We start from the raw sequence: 17,164 nt of genomic DNA, 5'->3' as shown, positions 1-17,164 counted from the left end.
AGCACAGTATGTAGAGCGCATATAGCTTCGCAACTATGTGTTAAGCTAATATGAAACGCTTCCTTCACATCAACGATTCCCTCTAAGGCGGGAACCTTCTCCTCATGCGGGAAAAAAAGCCTGTTCTGTTTTTTGTTTTTTTGTTTTTTTCGTGGAGGGGAATATCCGCACCCACACTACCAAAACTACCAAAACTTGAGGCAAAGCCAGCGCATACCGTCTTAATTCGCGACGGTTGTGCGCATGCCCAGTTATAAAAAGCTGGCATGTGCGACACTTTGGTCATGCGCCATCCATTAAAAACCATTCAATTTGAACCCTTCGTAACTTACGCTTATGTAGTACGCCCACGTAGAGTCCAAGGGATTAACTGATAGAGCGACGGCATTAGATATGGCGTACCGCTCGTTTTGCCAGCACTCAACGCGCCAGCTCCGCTACACATCCGCTGAATCTCGTAAGCGTACCATAAGTACACTGTTTGAGCAATTAAGCATTATTTAGGGCCGGAAACAATTGCTCGAAGAAAAGGGCGTGTTCTCTTAGCATTTTACTACTAGAAAGATTCAAACTGCATATTTATTTTAAAACACGTTTTTGAAATTAATAAATATGTGAATTCTGAACGCTTTTAAACGCACCTAACCTATCAGGATATCAAACAACTTTCATTCGATGTGCGATTTAATGTAGCTCCTGCTGCAGGAAAGGAAAAGACATACAAGGGTTCGTCAAGGCCCTGACCTATAGTCACCCGCATTTGGATACACAGCACGTACAGGCGTATCGCATTAAATCGATCTGAGAGCAGCGCTGTAAACATGCGCCCCGGCTGTTAAACGCCGGCCGAAGAGTGCGGTGAATTTAAGTAAACACAAAACCACGAAAAATAACAAGAAACGCGCGTGGGAAGCCCGTCTATCCGAACGCTAGCTGAACATCAATGAGAAGTGAGTCACACACAATCATCGTAGCTAATCTTTGAGATTAGGGAAATGCGGAGTTCTTTTATACGGCCTTTCTCTTTGAGTCACTAGTGTTTTTCCGCAGGAGCTCAGTACCTGCCCTGACTGTCCTGTTTTCGTTTCTTTCGGCTGCTTTCCATAAGTGAAAGTTTTGTAGATGATAGTCTTTCTTGAGGTGCTGAAACTGGAAAATTTTGGTCTGCCTGTCTCTCTGTCTGTCTATCTATCTATATGTTTGTACGTTTGTTTGTTTGTTTGTTTGTTTGTTTGTTTGTTTGTTTGTTTGTCTGTCTATCTGTCGATTCAGTGAACCAGCCAAAAGTTAAAATAATTCCTTCACGAAATGTTTACACAGGCAAAAATAAAACTGGTGACAATGTTCATACTTGTCAATATTGTTGATCAAACAAAAAAAAAACTTTAGGCACATTTGAAGTCACATGTGCATCGTTCTTTTAATTAAAAGTGCATGGCTGCGTGGTTTTTCCCATTAGCAAATAATAAATAGGCCTTGAAAAAATGTTTTGTCCACAAAATACCAAATGCGCTCGCTGCGCCTCCTCGTAGCAGGGTTCCAAGTTTAACAGTAACAATTAAAACGTTCCAGTAGAAGGTGCGGTCAGCGGAACGCGGCAAAACTGAAATGACTCGAGCAAACCTCTACTGGTACCCCCGGGAAACGTTCCTGATATACGGAATTAAGGGAATGCGGAATTCATACGAAGTAGAACACACACAGGCGTAACTAATGCGGGTAATCTTTACAAAAACAAAAGAATCAATTGATTTGTCAGAATAGCAACGTTTCAACGTGTTTTTTTTTTTTTTCGTCTTTATAGAAGCGTGAATACGATTACACATGCTTTCTGTATGTTTCCGCATACTCCGTACATACGGAATTCATACGGACTCCGATTCTGGCGGTCGTACAGAGACAAAAGCGGGGCAAAATGTTTTAACGTAATATCGTTCTCTATTATCACGTGTTGGGGACGCATATCCCTGTTTTTATACCTGCGGTGTGTCAGCAAAGATAAAAATTTCGTATTCTCCTAATTCCGTATATGCCGACGTTTCAAGGGGTGAGGGGAAGAGCGTGAGAGGAGAGGAGAAGAGAAGCAGTTACGTGGCAGTAGCGGCAGAAGACTATCGTCTTTCGGCGACATTTGCAGCGAAGGGAGCAGATACGCTGCCCATTTTTTACTCACGCGTGGATTCTAGCAGCTTGTTTTACAGAGCCAAACCCGAATATCCATTCGGTGTATGTTATTGCACCCCAGTGGCCTTTCACGCTGCTTTTTATAGTGCACGGGGACAGTCAATCCTGCGAAATATGGACTAGGACTGTATGCGATCATTTTCGTAAGGGAGAGACAACGTGTATACTCGTTATAGGTGAAAGAACTAGCCTTTTCTTAGACATGTGCACGATGTTGTCATCACAGGCGTGTTTCCCAAAAATATCGCTCATTTTATGGCGGCCTTGTGTCAGGCTGGGTAAGAACTCCGTACTGTCATAATTCCGTATACAGGAGCGTTTCAGGAGGGAAGCCAGCCCTCAGTCATGGTCACAAAGCGAAAGAATATCAAGTGAGGAAGAAAGAACGTTGCAAGAAATTCCCAGGGGTGTCGGGCATGCTAGCCACCGCGACGCTATACTCGCGAAAATTAAGTTAAGAATGGCAATAGCTGAGGTAGCCTATCATTCCGCCTGAGCGACGGACCCGCATGTCAATGGGCGCGCGCGTTTTGAAATGAGATGCTATGAATGCGTGATATCATCTGCCTTTTCTCACGTAGTTTGTTTGTCGTCGCTAAAGTAGTTTATTAGTATCCAAAATACAAGATCCAATTAGTCCAAAAATAATGAAAACAGCTCGTGCCATGCTCAAAATATTCCCGGTAACGCATTACTTGCGCCGCGCGGAGTCACATCCGGCTGCGGTAATGAGGCACAGTGACAACTTCCGTTGCCGTTCTTACGCTGTACCCGATTATATAATCAATGTCGCAGAGCGAAACAATGCCGCGTAAGCGAGAAAGCGCATTGCTAGGCAATGCGTTTCCCACGCGCATCGAAAATGCTAGGCACAGCGGCTGCTGCATGGAGCGCGCGGTAGCTGTACGTGATGCACAGGATGCGGCAGTGTTGAGAGGATGTTGTACATGTTCCTGCTTCCACGGGCGTATCTCCTATCATCTCGCAAAAGTTTAAGAGAATAGGCTGGCCAAGCACTTAGGCCTGCATCGATGCTCATCATCAGGTTCGACGAGCATTCAACAGCGTAAACGATCCTGAGCTCAACGTGCGTCCGCGGACTTCGAAGTGAAGGCTAAACTAAATTTAAAAAACAAAAACGTGACCAAAATGGCCAACTGCCACTCCTCCCCTCGCTCAAATTCACCTAAAGGCAACGAGTGGAAATTTTATAAAAAGGACAGCCAACCATTTTTAGGGGCGAAGCCCTTTAGGGGCTCGGGCTGTTGGCGTCTCCTGTCGTCGTCGTCGTCGTAATCGTCGTGGTAATCATCGTTTCATGTAGTCACGATACTAAACCACCGGGAAACTCATTTACGCGTCGCGCTAGAACGTAACGCGTACTAAAAAACACCGGGACTCTCGTTTACGCCTTGCGATAGAGAGCTTCATGCTTCAAAGTCAAGAGACTTTTACAGCAAAGCTGTATACCTCTACCTCAAAACGGTTTCATCTGCGTTGGCCAAGAATATACTTATACACTGCATGCTCCGCCCCTCCTTAGGTTTCACGTTAGTGGAGGTGGCCCGGAATATTTTTTTATGGAGTGCGTGAAAGCCATATGAAAGCCAGCGTTTTGTGGTGAGGTACCCCCAAACAATTTCCCAATAACTTGGCGGAAATAATTTCTAGTACGAAAGCTCTACTACGCTGCATCTTTCAAGGTCATTCATCCCTCGCAATGACGTTGAACCGCTGGTATGCACGCTCCGCCTTTCTTATCGCTTTACTAGCTAGGAGCTTTGCCTAAGAGGCAGGAGGCTGCTTCGCTTTTACGTCATCGCTCGGCGGCGACTGGGCCGTCTGCGTGTGCGGTTCAGCGCAAGCAAACCACGTGACTAGGTGAGGGTTGAACGAGTGATATATGAAAAGACTGCACTGTCTGAATTTACAGGAACGTAGAATATACAAACGCAGCATGCACGCCAACAAAAGCTGTGCTTTTCCGGCTGCTTTGAAACGCAGAGAGCGAACAACCTTTGCATGGGCTCTGCAGACTTTCACCTACCTCTGCTGAAATTCAACTCAGGGAGTGATTTAAACACCAGTACCAGTTGCAACTTATCATCGTGCACCAGAGGACAGCATTTTGGCTTCTGTGAGTGCTTTTTTCGCCGAATATCGGACTCTTGCCGCAACTATAGTGTGCAAAGCCTACTTCGAGCGCTGTATGAGCAGCTCGAGCGCGCCCAATGTCGGACTCGACCGTCGCCGCTGGAGACCGTGCCGCGGACTCAGCGAGCCTGAACGCAAGTGAACCTGAAGATATGATGGCTGAAGAATCAAGTGAGATAGATCATGAGGAGCTCACATCGGGCTCCATCACGGATTCAACGTGGATTCATCACGGATTCAACGTGGATCCATCGCGGATTCAACCTCCACTGCGGCGCCATCGCACCAGCCTCTACGCAGATCCGCACCCAAGCCAAGTCCGCTTCCCAGGGACCAGTTTTACGGCCCCAGGGTGGCCTGAAAATTGCCAATGTAGACTGGGCGGAAATTTCTCTCACCGGCTCAACTCCGTCAATTCTACTTGGTGGCAGGCCAACCTAAAAGTTTGTTTTGACGCCAAACAGAACACTGCAACAATTAGCACTCCGTTTGAGAACGCAGCGAAGGCTCTGAGTCAAGTGAAGCAAATTAAGTTGGGCAACGTACGCCACCCCGTACAAGTCTATGGCCCCGCTCCTGATGACTCGGTCAAAGGGCTCATCCGAGGAGTGCCGCTACGTTTCTCGGAGGCGGAACTCTTGCAAAATATAGATCAATGCAAGCATGAAATCTACGCATGCAGAAGATTGGGTCAATCTAACCTGGTCGTCAGTACATTCGCTGGCGGCAAAGTCCCTTATTACATAACCCTTTTCGGAGCCGAATACCCGTGCTCATTGTACAAAAAGACCGTTCCGGTCTGCGACGTCTGCCATGAAGTCGGACATAGGGTGACGGCATGCATCCCCAGCCAAATGTCACCCACTAGCATTCTTTCCTGTGTACCCCCCTTACTCTATGCTCCGTAATAGAGCCGGTAAGGCATTTTTAAATAAATAAATGCGTGCCACTGGTGCGGCTTACGGGATCCCCAGGCTGGTCATGCATGTCAACCCCACTGCATCCTCTGTGGAGGCTCCCACCTGACAGCTGCCAAGGGCTGCCCGAAACGCTTCAGGGTGCTGTTCGTGCTGAAGCGATAAGAGTCTGCGAAGCGCCGTTTGGAAGAGCGGACCACGAGGCCCGACCTGGATTCACAGCACGGAAGACGAGACCGCTTCAGTACCCACTTCTAGAGAAGGGAAAGCCGTTCGGGTTGCAGGTCCAATTCCAGGAACAGGACATCCATGCCAGTCACGTGCGATAGACAGACCTTCCAACATGCACGGAGCCGCAACAGGTCTGCAACTCCACAGCGAAGGCCGTTCCTGGACTGCTCACCGGCGGGAACAGAATCTACAGCTTCGGGCAGCAGCAGCAACAGCCGACGGGTGTCGACGTCGATATACAAGTCCCGGAACCCCACGCCAGTGAGGAGAAACCCCAAACAGGTGAGCTGGGCAGATCGATCTCCCATCGCATACTAGAGTGAGTTTCCCCCAGGGCAGGAAAGTAAACAACGCTGTCACGAATGCGTGCGACGTAAGTCCCTGATAGTGAAACAGACGGAGTAAATAGAGAAACAAACCCAATTGATCAGTTCTCTGTTAGCCAGGGTGGAGGCTGTAGAGCACAGACGTCAAGGTGAAAACGACATGAGGCGCAAGGTGGCCAAAAGGGACACCCAGCCCGAATTGCCAAAGCAAGACGATGAGACTACAACTACGCCTACAGAGGAAGACCTCACGTCGGCCAGGCCTATGCAGGAAATCAAAGATATAGTATCGCAGCTCACAAGCCAGGTATCGCAGCTGATGGCGCAAATGACGCAATTGAGCTCGAGGGTAGCCAAGATGTACACGTTGGAGGTGAACGTGAATCAACTTTTACTTGCTCACAAAACCAGGAAAGGGGTGTGTAAGGGTTCCAGGCGCCAGCGACGCTGCAGAGACGAACGCGTGGGAAGCGGCGGTTTCCTGAAGGGCGCATGAAGGGCTTTATAGACGCCAGCTTGCTAAGAGCGAACGGCCTTTGGATCATGCCGCCTGCGTGGAGACGAATTGTCTTGAGCCTCAGCTGGGCTGTGGCGTTCTTTTGAACGGCGCGTTCCAAAGCACAGTACGAGCGTGGGAAAGCGTGGGTCGGATGTTCGATGCGCTTTCCGCAGACGTGGCAGCGGTTTCTTAGGGGGCCGCCTGCGCGCACGTTTAGCCAGAGGGACGGTTGTAAAACCAATTGGCCCGACGCGCTTCTGATGACGGGGAGGCTTGGAGCTGTCGGCTGGAGCGGGACAGCGGTCGATTTGGGGGAAAGTGCTCTCTTTGTTGGCCCGTGCGCGCGCGTAGTGGAGGCGTGCGAGGGTGTGCGCGTAGCGGCGAAGGATGGGCGCGGCAGAGGCGACGCCTGAGCCGGCCGCCGTGTTCTAAGAAAAAAGCGGAAGTCACGGTAGTTATTCAGTGGAACTGCCGTGGCATCAGAGAAAAGTTGGGGGAGTTGCACCAGTACGTGGAATCTCTCGAGTACAAGTCAGATTTAATAGCTCTGCAAGACACAAATAAAAGACCCAGACTCCCCGGATCTGTAACCTATACAGATCCTACGGAGGGAAGCACGGCCGTCTCAGTGCGTAACACCATCGCAGCTACCCAACACTTGACTGCCCAGAAGGGTTGTGAGCACACCCTGATTGAGCTAAATAGCAGAAGTATCGGAAGCGCAGAGAATGGGTTTGTGCTCAACGCGTATTGCTGACCAATCAAGAAAGGTCTAGATATCGCCGGTAAAATTCAACACGCCGCGACGAAGGCAGGCTCTCGACCATTGCTTATCCTGGGGGACTTCAACGCTCTTCACACGACGTGGGGATACAAGTTTTGCTCTAAGAGGGGAAGAACATTGGCTAACCTGATTGACCACTTTGACCTCACCCTACTCAACGAACCACACACTCCTACCCGTACAGGCACAAGCACCTCAAGGGACACCACACCAGATTGATCATTCTTAGCTGGGACCCTCGGATGCTACATGGCAGAATTCGGGGGTGAACCTGGGCTTGGACCACGATATGCTATGTATCACTATCAAAGGACCGGCGTTGGGGACGGCACGGATCACGATGGGGACGGCACGGATCACGAACTGGGACAAGCTAAGAAAAGAGCAGGAGGACTGTTCAGAGGAGGAGGTGGAGGGCCGGCCGTACGAGAACTGGGAAAAAGAGCAGCTGGCGCTGGTGGACAAGCACACGCAGAAGATTGTCACGACTCGCGACTGGCGCACCTGTGGGAAGCCAGACGCAACCTTACCAAGCGCTGGAAACGGCAGCGACATAATAGGAAATTGCGGAAGATGATTAATGAAATTAGCAGGAAAGCAGCTGAGTATGCCGCCGAGCTTTGTAAAGAGAGTTGGCTCAGCCTCTGTGACGGTCTGCGGGGGACACTCTCTACCCGTAAGACTTGGAAATTGCTCCGACATCTCATAGACCCACTGGCCAGCAAAACCGCCACCAACCGAAGCATGCCGTGCACATTAAACAACTACGCAGGAGATGCGAAGAAACTAATGGCAGACCTCAAAGAGAGGTACCTGACAACGGAGGAAAGTGTGGAACAACCTGGGCCGTACAGAGGCACCTCTAATGAGGTCTTGGACAGGCCTTTCATCGACTCTGAATTACGAACGGCCATTTCTAAAAGTGATAGCCGCAGTTCCCCAGGGCCAAACACTATTACTTACAGACTCCTCAACAACTTGAGCGACAAATCCAGAAAAGAGCTCCTTGGACACATGAACAGTGCCTGGGAAAGTGGCGTGTTGCCAGGCAGCTGGAAGGAGGCGGAAGTCAGGTTCATCCCAAAGGCCGGCAAGTCATCACACATCGATAACTTACGGCCTGTCTCCATCACGTCCGGCGTGGGCAAGGTTATGGAAAGAATGGTGTTGAATAGTCTACAAAAACATCTGGACAGCCCTGATCAGATGCCGGGCTCTATGTTCGGATTTCGGAGGCACTTAAGCACGCAGGACGTACTGCTGCAACTGAAGGAAGAGGTCATTAAACAAGCCACCAAGCAATCGCATAGAACCATTTTAGCGCTGGACCTCAAGGGAGCGTTTGACAACGTCTCCCCCGCTAGCATCCTAGCGAACCTTCAGGCCACAGGCTGCGGAGAGCGGGCCTACACCTATGTGCGAGATTTCCTGACAGGCCGGAGCGCTCGAATCAAGGGGGGGGAAGAGGTATCTCCACCCATAATGTTGGGAAGTAAGGGTATCCCAGAGGGATCCGTCCTGTCTCCTCTTCTCTTTAATATGGCACTATTAGGCCTGCCCAAGGCGCTCGGAGTAGTCGATGGTTTGGGGCACGCGCCCTATGCCGACGACATTTCGCTCTGGACGACGAAGGCGGGCTCCTTAGTGTGAATTCAAGAGACGCTGCAAGCAGGCGCAGATGTGGTTGGTAAATACGCGAAGGAGTGTGGACTACGATGTTCGCCTCAAAAATCTGAACTGGTGGTTGTCCGCCCTCGGGCGCCCAAGACACAGAAGGAAGATGCGAAGGTGGTCCTAGATGGTGAAGACATCGTTCCAGGACCCAGTGTTAAGATTATGGGGCTCACCCTTCAGGCAGACAACAAGACCTCTACGTCTGTGCACAAGCTTAAGCACTTCTCAGGACAGATCCTGCACATGCTTCGGCGGGTGGCAACAAAGTGGAGAGGACTGAAGGAGAACGACACCCTGAGGCTGGTACAAGCCTTTGTGGTGTCAAGAATAACGTACGCCACACCTTACCTCCTGATGAACAAGGGAGAAAGAGCCACGTGGACACAATAATACGCAAGGCAGTCAAACAAGCCATCGGAGTTCCCATGAGTACGTCGACGGACAAGCTCCTCCAGATGGCTCTACACAACACAGTGGACGAGCTGGTTGAGGGCCACCTATCCAGCCAAAAACAGAGGCTGAGTCACACTAAGGCGGGCCGCCGTGTCCTGGGAAGAATCGGCTGGAGCGTGGCAGAGCTGACCGATCGAGAACAGCTTGCGGACAAATGGCTAGACGCATTCAAGACCAAGCTTCTTCAAAGAACTTGAGTCCAGTTCACCATGGCGGCAGGCGAGAGGCTAGGGCTCGTGCCCTCAACAGGCTACTGGAGAGCGAAGCCGGTGTCGTCTTCACGGACGCCTCCAAAAACAAGGGGACGATCAGAGCAGTGGCGGTGGTGAAAACTAGGGGCGAGCTCCGGACAAGCGCATCGTTTTAAATCAGAGAGGTGGAAGAAACGGAAGAGCTGGCAATTGCCCTAGCCTTCACCCTTCCGGGACTTACTCAGGTTGTGACCGACTCACAACAGGCGTACAGGAACTTCCAGTCAGGCTCGGTGTCCCGGCGGGTACTTCGCATCCTGAGAGACAAAACACCTCCAGAGAGCCATGTTGAATTAGTATGAGTTCCAGCCCACTTCTTGGTGGAGGGCAATGAGTTTGCCCACCGACAGGCCCGCGCGTTAACGCACCTGGCAACGGCAGAGGAGGAGGCCAGAGGTGAACCTATGGTCACCTACAGGGAGATAGTGCGGCACTATCGAGAGGATAGGCAGAATCTTCCTGCCCCGCACCCAGAACTCACGCGGGAGCAGCAAGTACTGTATCGACAGATTCAGTCAAGATCTTTCCCTCGCCCTCGCTTACTGAATAGCATGTCTCCAAATCAATACAATACCTGTCCATTATGCAAGCAGCTCGGTACTCTTCGCCACATGATATGAGAGTACGACGTCAACCCAAAACACCCTCCCCCCATCCGCAATTCCTCCACTAAGAACCCCACCCTTACCCCTAGCGAGCGACGGGAGATCTTGTTGTCCAGCCCCACCTTGGAGGATCAGCTACGGCTGGTTACCAGGGGCCAGGTGGCGAAGGCGGCATATAGAATCCTGTGAAGAGGGATCCGCTCCCATCCAGCGCGTTTAGCGCTGACATGCTCTGCAATAAAAGTTTTTCCTCCTCCTTCCTCAGCCTCACCATAGATGGCGCGCCGGCTGGGCTGTCTGCGCGTGCCCTTTAGCGCAAGCAAAAGGAAGAATTTATTCACCCAATACAAATAGCTGCATGCTTCGAAATCTCACGCAAAGGCAAGCTTTCACGGAGCACTCTGGGCATGGTCTTTGCTTTCTCTAGCGATAAATAGGTTTAGAACTGTTAAACCTGAGCCATTTTCAATTTGGTACTAAACTTTTTTTGAAATCTGAGAGGTGGCGCCATGTAGAGTTTAACCGTGACACTACGGTTCGCATGCAAACAGATTCGCTTCGGTTACCGCATAAGGAATAAAGACTGCACTTTATTGTTATTTTAGCTGGGGACGTCTTCAAATATCTTTTTTCATCTCACGTACATTTAAATGTATGTTGTATGGCTCACTGTCATGGTTGCCAGCATTCGATTTTTCAGCATACTTAAAGGGACACTGAAGTGAATTTGTCAAGCTCCCGTTTTTGCTTGCACTGCGTAGACTGGCTCAAATTAGCACACTTTTCATCGTTTATCCGGTTGAAAAATCGGTAATTATTTTACAAAGCGCGAAAGAAGAAAAACTACCATGCGCGGTTTGCGGCGGCCGCACCAACTAAAGCTGTGACGTTGGGAGGAGCGGGCACCGTGATTGCACGATGCCCAAGGTGAGCAACCAAACAAGTTTCGGTTTCGGTTTCGGTTTTGTAAAACACAACCATTCTCAATAACTCAGTAATCATCGTACCGCGCTTCTGCCATGTTGTCAGCTGTAAAAATGCATAAAGATAAGCCTCCCAGGACGGCTTGGAATCGTAGCATTCACTAGCCAAGGCCTACGCAGTGCATGGACGCCCTCCGCGTACCCGCAGACGCCCAAATGTCATGCACTTTTCCCCCATATTTGGAGCTTGCCTCACTCATGCCTGTACCGTAAAAAGCGTGTTCGCACCAGGCCAAGGGTCTGTTCATTCTGGCCTGTGCCCACTGCCCGCAAGCAGTCGGTGCTTATGGCAACAGCACGCCAACGAGGACTCGCTAGCGCGCCAGTTCCAGCCTGCGCGCGTTCTGTGAACTAGTTCGTGGAGCCATGAACGTTGCGGCCCAAAAAAAGGTGAACTCAATGTAGAAAACATCGGCAGAAAAAGAAAAAGTTAACTTACAAAAAAAAAAGCACGTACCCACGGGGAGTCGAACTCGTGACTTGCAAAACACTTGCGGCAACACACCTAGCGCCCCAGACCACCCGGCCACAGGACGGGCTCCGCCTACCTTGGTAATATAAGGTATATATTGTACAACAACTTTACACTTTTATTTAGTTTTGGCATTTCAAGCAGCTTAGGTGACTATTTGTTGTATTGCGCTCGTGCAGTAAGCGTCCCCCGAGTTTCCACAATAGCTCACGTCTAGCAATTGCATTTCGTAGACGGAAAAGCGTTCGCAGATGCGTAGTCGTGCTGCTGACCGCTGTGCTTGTTCGCCCAGCGCAAAAAAGTGCTTCCCGCACCCTATTTTTACGCTGTACGGTAAAAATATCAGTTTATTTTATTTCCTTAGTACCTATATTGACTTCGCTGACTCTTCTCCCGCCTTCAAGAGGCCTTATATTTTCCTACTGGCCTAGCAGTCAGCGAAGCGTCGCATGTGCGCTTGTGCAGCGCTTGTGTGAAGCGACCTTGACTTGGAGCTAGATACAGTGTACAAACTAACCAAGTAAAGAAAGGCCCATTCTTCCATTCACAAACGTGTCCTGGCTTCGTTTCAACTGAGCGAACGAATTGCGACGACCCGTCGGCGGCCGGCGGACGAAACGCTGGGCCGACTGACTCTGTCTGAAGGCCGGGGAGCCGTGCAGTAGCGCAGCCAATTGCGAGCTCGGCTCCTCGCGACGTCACACGAAAACGCCGCAGAAAATGGGCGAGCGTAAAGAGAGGAGGACAGCATTTTCGAATTGATTTTTCTACTAAATAAAATCGCGTAAACACGCCCAGAGTGGTCGTAACATGGCCTGGGGACTCCGGACTACAATTTGCGCAAGTAATCCCGCAATGTTTACATATCACTTCAGTGTCCCTTTAAAGCTGGTATGACTACAAATTCTGCCTTCAAACGTTCTAGGACCCTATCAAGAAAGCCGTTCCTGTTTTTGGTGTAGAGTGAATATACTCCTCAAAAATCAGCTGGTGGTCCCTTCACGTTGTGAAGATATATTCGGCTCTCACTAGCCCCTTGCCTCCGCGAGACGTGCACGTTTAGTAGTATATGCAAGACAAGTAGACGGCAAAATATCGCATGCCTAAAAATCACCTGAGGTGCTTTTTGCTCCCACCCAACACCATTTACAGCCGCAAAAAAAGAACACTAAGGTGGCAGTTCACAAGCTGCATAAATGGAAGCGGTGAACTTTTTTATCATGAAATGTTTAATGTCATGTGACCACAACTAAGGAGGGGAATCAACGGCGTTAAAATTTGCATACGTGTTTTGTGGAGGTAGTGCCTAGCATCTCCTGCGGACGAGCTAGTTAGGGAGCGGTTAGCAATTGTTTAATTCACTCTCCTTCGTTTAAAATTAAATGCGTGACTTGTCAAGAAAACATCCAGTGTTGTGAAGCCCCCAGGAATTTTCAATGGCTCCGGCCGACTCGCAGTTCTTTTGTTAGTCATCATTGAAGTAACGGATACTTTTGTTTTCCTTTAATCTTTTCAGAGGCAAAAGCCAAGTTCATATGTGCGTCTCAGTATGGTAAGCGCAAATCTTAAGGACAGCTGGAAGTAACGGCATTGCCATAAATAGAACTTCGTTGTTCTAGTTATTGCGACGTTCTTTTCTTAATTTTTGCAAAAGGAGCTTTTAGAGGAGGTTTATTGCGGTTCTTAAAGTAGTTTACTGAAACTAGTTTACTTAAACTTCCTGATGATAATCCAAATGACATTACCGTGAAATGTGTCATCTGTCATACTTGTGCGCAAAGAACAACGACTGGATCGTGGTTGTGAAAACGCTTAGCGATCACAGTAATTAAAATACGTCACCAGCTGCTCTGGGCCTGTGGCGCAACGGATAACGCGTCTGACTACGGATCAGAAGATTCCAGGTTCGAATCCTGGCAGGCTCGTTGATTGCTTTTTTTTACGCTTGCGCAGTAAGTATTTTCAAGTGAAGAGTTAAAAGCACGTTTGTATTTTTGCGTACTCCCGTAAAATCTATGCCGCACCAGTGCGTATTAGTGCACAAAAAAGGGGCAATCGTTCACAGTTGTTTGATAATACCCTTTTTCGAATTACCTTTACATTTGCTCTTTACTAAGGATACCTTACCATTGCACTGCAACATCGCCAATTTCGGGCCAGTAACTATCTATCTCTGACAGCAGGAAGTGAGAAAGGAAGTGGCGTTGTTTTGGGAAAAAGCTTATTTTTGGAACTTGCAGTTTGGAACTTGCAGTTGATTAGGCTTTGGTAGCAATCGACATTTCGTCTGATTTCCGTTATACGCACAACTTCCAAGACAACCTGTTTGGGGCGCATAGGCACGTACGCCCACCCGTTGCCCTTGCTCAGTTACGGGCTGCATTCCGATGAGCTTGCTCCCTTCATTCGAGCATAAGGGATTTCGGCACATCCACTAAGTACGTGTGCAGCAAAATTAATTTTAATTTCTGCACGCCGTATGTTCGAACTAAGGCAAGAAATTGAATGGAAGTTTAATGTGTCACGTACAGACACGCTCGCGATGACCCATTTGGCTTTAGCAGTGAAGGTTACTTATGATAAAATGAATTGTCTCAGTAATACAAGGAGGGATCAGTCATTTTATTTATTTATTTATTTATTTATTTATTTATTTATTTATTTATTTATTTATTTATTTATTTATTTATTTATTTCAATTGAGAATACGGCCTGAAAAACTGGAAAGACTGTCGTGACCGCATGCTTTTGATATGTGAGCAGCGAGTGTGCGCCTGTCCCAACATATTTGACAGCGAGAGCTGCGTAACAGGAAGCTATCCGGGAAAATGAGGTTTCATTTGCGCGTGGCTCAGATCGGTTATGTTAGGCGTAACCGAGATCGACCATTCACGCAATGAAAAGAAGGCTTGGGTGGCTGGCACGGAATAAGCAAACCATAAGGGGTGATTACACAACGGGGATCCGAAAACAGAACCATCGCTGTACATTCCCTACCCCCAAGACTACACAAAGGAGAATCACACGCTAGCAGTGATCCCACCCGCTTTGACGAGCAGCATGGAAAAGGAAAAGGAAACTTCTGGTGTCATGCATGTACGGCGTAAAGTTTGCCTCGCTGATTTAGTAGCGGCGCCTAAATTTAGGAGCAGCATAGGGAGCATGGCAAGCGAACAAGAGAAATAACAATACCCAGGCGGGACGCCTGTACAGTGGAGGATTGTCCTCTTGTGTGATGCGTCGCAGCATGATGCAACGCAAAGCGATGTTCGTTTCGCGTTTTTTGAGTTCGGAGACTTAAAAGCTGCATTTAGAGCATGCGTGCAGTTTCAACTTTCAACTGTACGAATGTCTATGAGTGAAAGCTGTAGTTAGCCATAGTAAACTGTAGTTCTTCGTTTCTCTCACAAATTCATCGCTCCTATCTCGTTTCGCTGTAACGTACGGGGCAGACTGAATCGCAACTACGTGCACTTAATGTACAGAGGAGATACAGCTACAAATCGAGCCGCCACTAACAGCCGTCCGCGTCTAGCTTTCCAGGGTCTGGCCGGCGTCATCAGCTTGAATAGCTTGCTTCATTTAGTTAACGTGTCTCCCTGATAACTGACCTTTGCTGGTGATTGTTTTCCCAGCCATGGGTCCCCATATCTGAACTCGAAACTTCCATTTTTTCTTTGTTTCAGCATTTGTGAATATAGAACTGCAGGCTCCAAGGCTGTAGGTCTAAGTCCGCACGGGCGTTTACTGGTATGTACTCACGTCCCAGCATTCACATCGTCATTTCAATCATCATCATCATCGTAGTCGTCGTCATCGTCCTCATCATCATCATCACCATTGCCGTCGTCATTGTCGCCGTCGTAGTGTACACTCTTCGACATCGCCGTAGGTGGACTTCACCACAACGCTCTAGAACGACGAATGAGCGTGACCAAATCTGCGACTTGGGCGAATGACGAGGCCAAGCGTGCGATTAAAGTAAAAAAATATTTTCTGCGCTGTGCCAACAGCGTGAGGCGCGCATGTGCTTTGTTGTCACATCGCATATACTATTTTTTAGTCTAATCGCATGATTGGCCTCGTCATTCGCCAAGGTCGCACATTTGGTCACGCTCATTGGTCGTTCTAAAGCGTTGTGGTGAAGTCCACTTACGGCGATTTCGAAGAGTGTAACAGAGAATGTGCCGGGATTACCCCCTCAACAGATATAATGTTGAAATCCGGATCCCACGCCCTTAAACAAATATCTGGGCTCTGAGGTACGCATAGCTGAAAGATGAGGATTAATTTAGGCCCTAGCGAGCTTTAACGTGTTGCAGAATTTGTGACTACACCAACAGCCAGCCCCCTGCCTCCCCCCCACCCCCCAGCTTCGAGGAAATTGGTGTAATCTCGTGACCTTCTCTCAAAAGGGCCACATGCGTGCATTGTGTGTCACTACATGCGCAATAGTATACCTGAACTCTTTTTTAAGTTGGAGTCGGTGCACAACCTCTTTGACCGTTTGATATTAGTAACTTATTGTGGCGTACAGATGCGACCTCACTGCCCTTAAAGGAGCCATGAAGAGAAAATATAAGTTTGGTTCATTCAAAAGATTGTCTCGTTAGAATCATACTGACACCACTTTTAACGTAAACTTCGCTCAAATAAGCTACATAATTAGGAAAAACGGGAATGGTCATGTGACCCACCAGCTCATTTCCCGCAACAGAACCTATGTCGTCACATGAGCTAAGCTCTGCGATTGGCGGAGGCTGGCAGAAGCAGACGCAAATTAGGTAGAACTTACAAACTAGACGAACGAGCGATTTGCGCTTAAATTTAGGGCACATTCTTTACAAAGCAATAAGAATGATGGGACAAACAGTGGAAGTTACGAAAGCACATGTAAACATAGAAGTACTGATGCGTTCTGCTGTTCGTACTGCGCACAGCATGCTTGGTTTAGCTGTACAGCACTACGGGGCTTGGGGTTGTCTCAGACGACACTGGCCGATTGACGCAAGCAACGGTGTCTTACGTGACCCCTTTGTCGAGCGAGCACTGTTTCAGGGAACGAATATTTTCTCCCAGAACAAAAACAAGCCAGGTTTAAATGCGGGCAAAAACAAACCAAACGCTTGCCACGGTATGGTGGCGCCATCTAGGTTACGGAACGTAAAGAAACGCGGGAACAAACCAACACCGCTGTACAGGGTGGAGACAACCTTTGAACGGTCCCGTGCCGCCGCAATTGGGCCAACGGGCTCAACGCGTTATTCTTTTCGTTTCCCACGAGACCTAGCAACGCGAAACTGACAATATGATTAAAATTTTTTCAGTAAACCGCGTTGCGGCGATAATTTTAGCGCGGTTTTGACACAATGACTTGCTTCGGCAGCGAGCGAGCAACCGAAAATGGCGGCGCCAGCGTATACGTGTCTCTACCCTGTACGGCGGATGCGTGAATGAAGGTACTCTAGGCTGCAGAGCGGTCGGTTCCAGTGATGTCACTTGGGACCACGAAAACGCACGATTGAGCGGGAAAATCAAAATTTTAACCTAAATTGTTTAATTTCTCAGTGAATAAAGCACCGTTTGTATCCGGACAAGCGCTGGGGGCACTATAAAACACGAAATCTTTCG

At 48.8% G+C, this 17,164-nt stretch overlaps 1 protein-coding gene and 1 non-coding gene across 3 annotated transcripts in view; one reads left to right on the top strand and one right to left on the bottom strand.

Moving 5' to 3' along the window:
* The window catches only part of LOC144139624 (cytochrome P450 4C1-like), a 123,599-nt gene that overhangs the window by 5,892 nt on the left and 100,543 nt on the right, over nucleotides 1–17,164 (bottom strand). The gene's annotated exons all lie outside the window — the stretch shown is intronic.
* Trnar-acg (transfer RNA arginine (anticodon ACG)) lies at nucleotides 13,386–13,458 on the top strand. The gene has a single exon. It is a non-coding gene; the product is annotated as a tRNA-Arg (tRNA).

The sequence above is a fragment of the Haemaphysalis longicornis genome, unplaced genomic scaffold, assembly GCF_048455015.1.
Source record: "Haemaphysalis longicornis isolate Haplotype H1 unplaced genomic scaffold, Haemaphysalis longicornis Haplotype H1 scaffold_1, whole genome shotgun sequence".
In the NCBI taxonomy this organism is placed as follows: domain Eukaryota; kingdom Metazoa; phylum Arthropoda; class Arachnida; order Ixodida; family Ixodidae; genus Haemaphysalis; species Haemaphysalis longicornis.
Note: the sequence above shows the minus strand (reverse complement) of the source record. Positions and strands in the feature narration are given on the sequence as shown.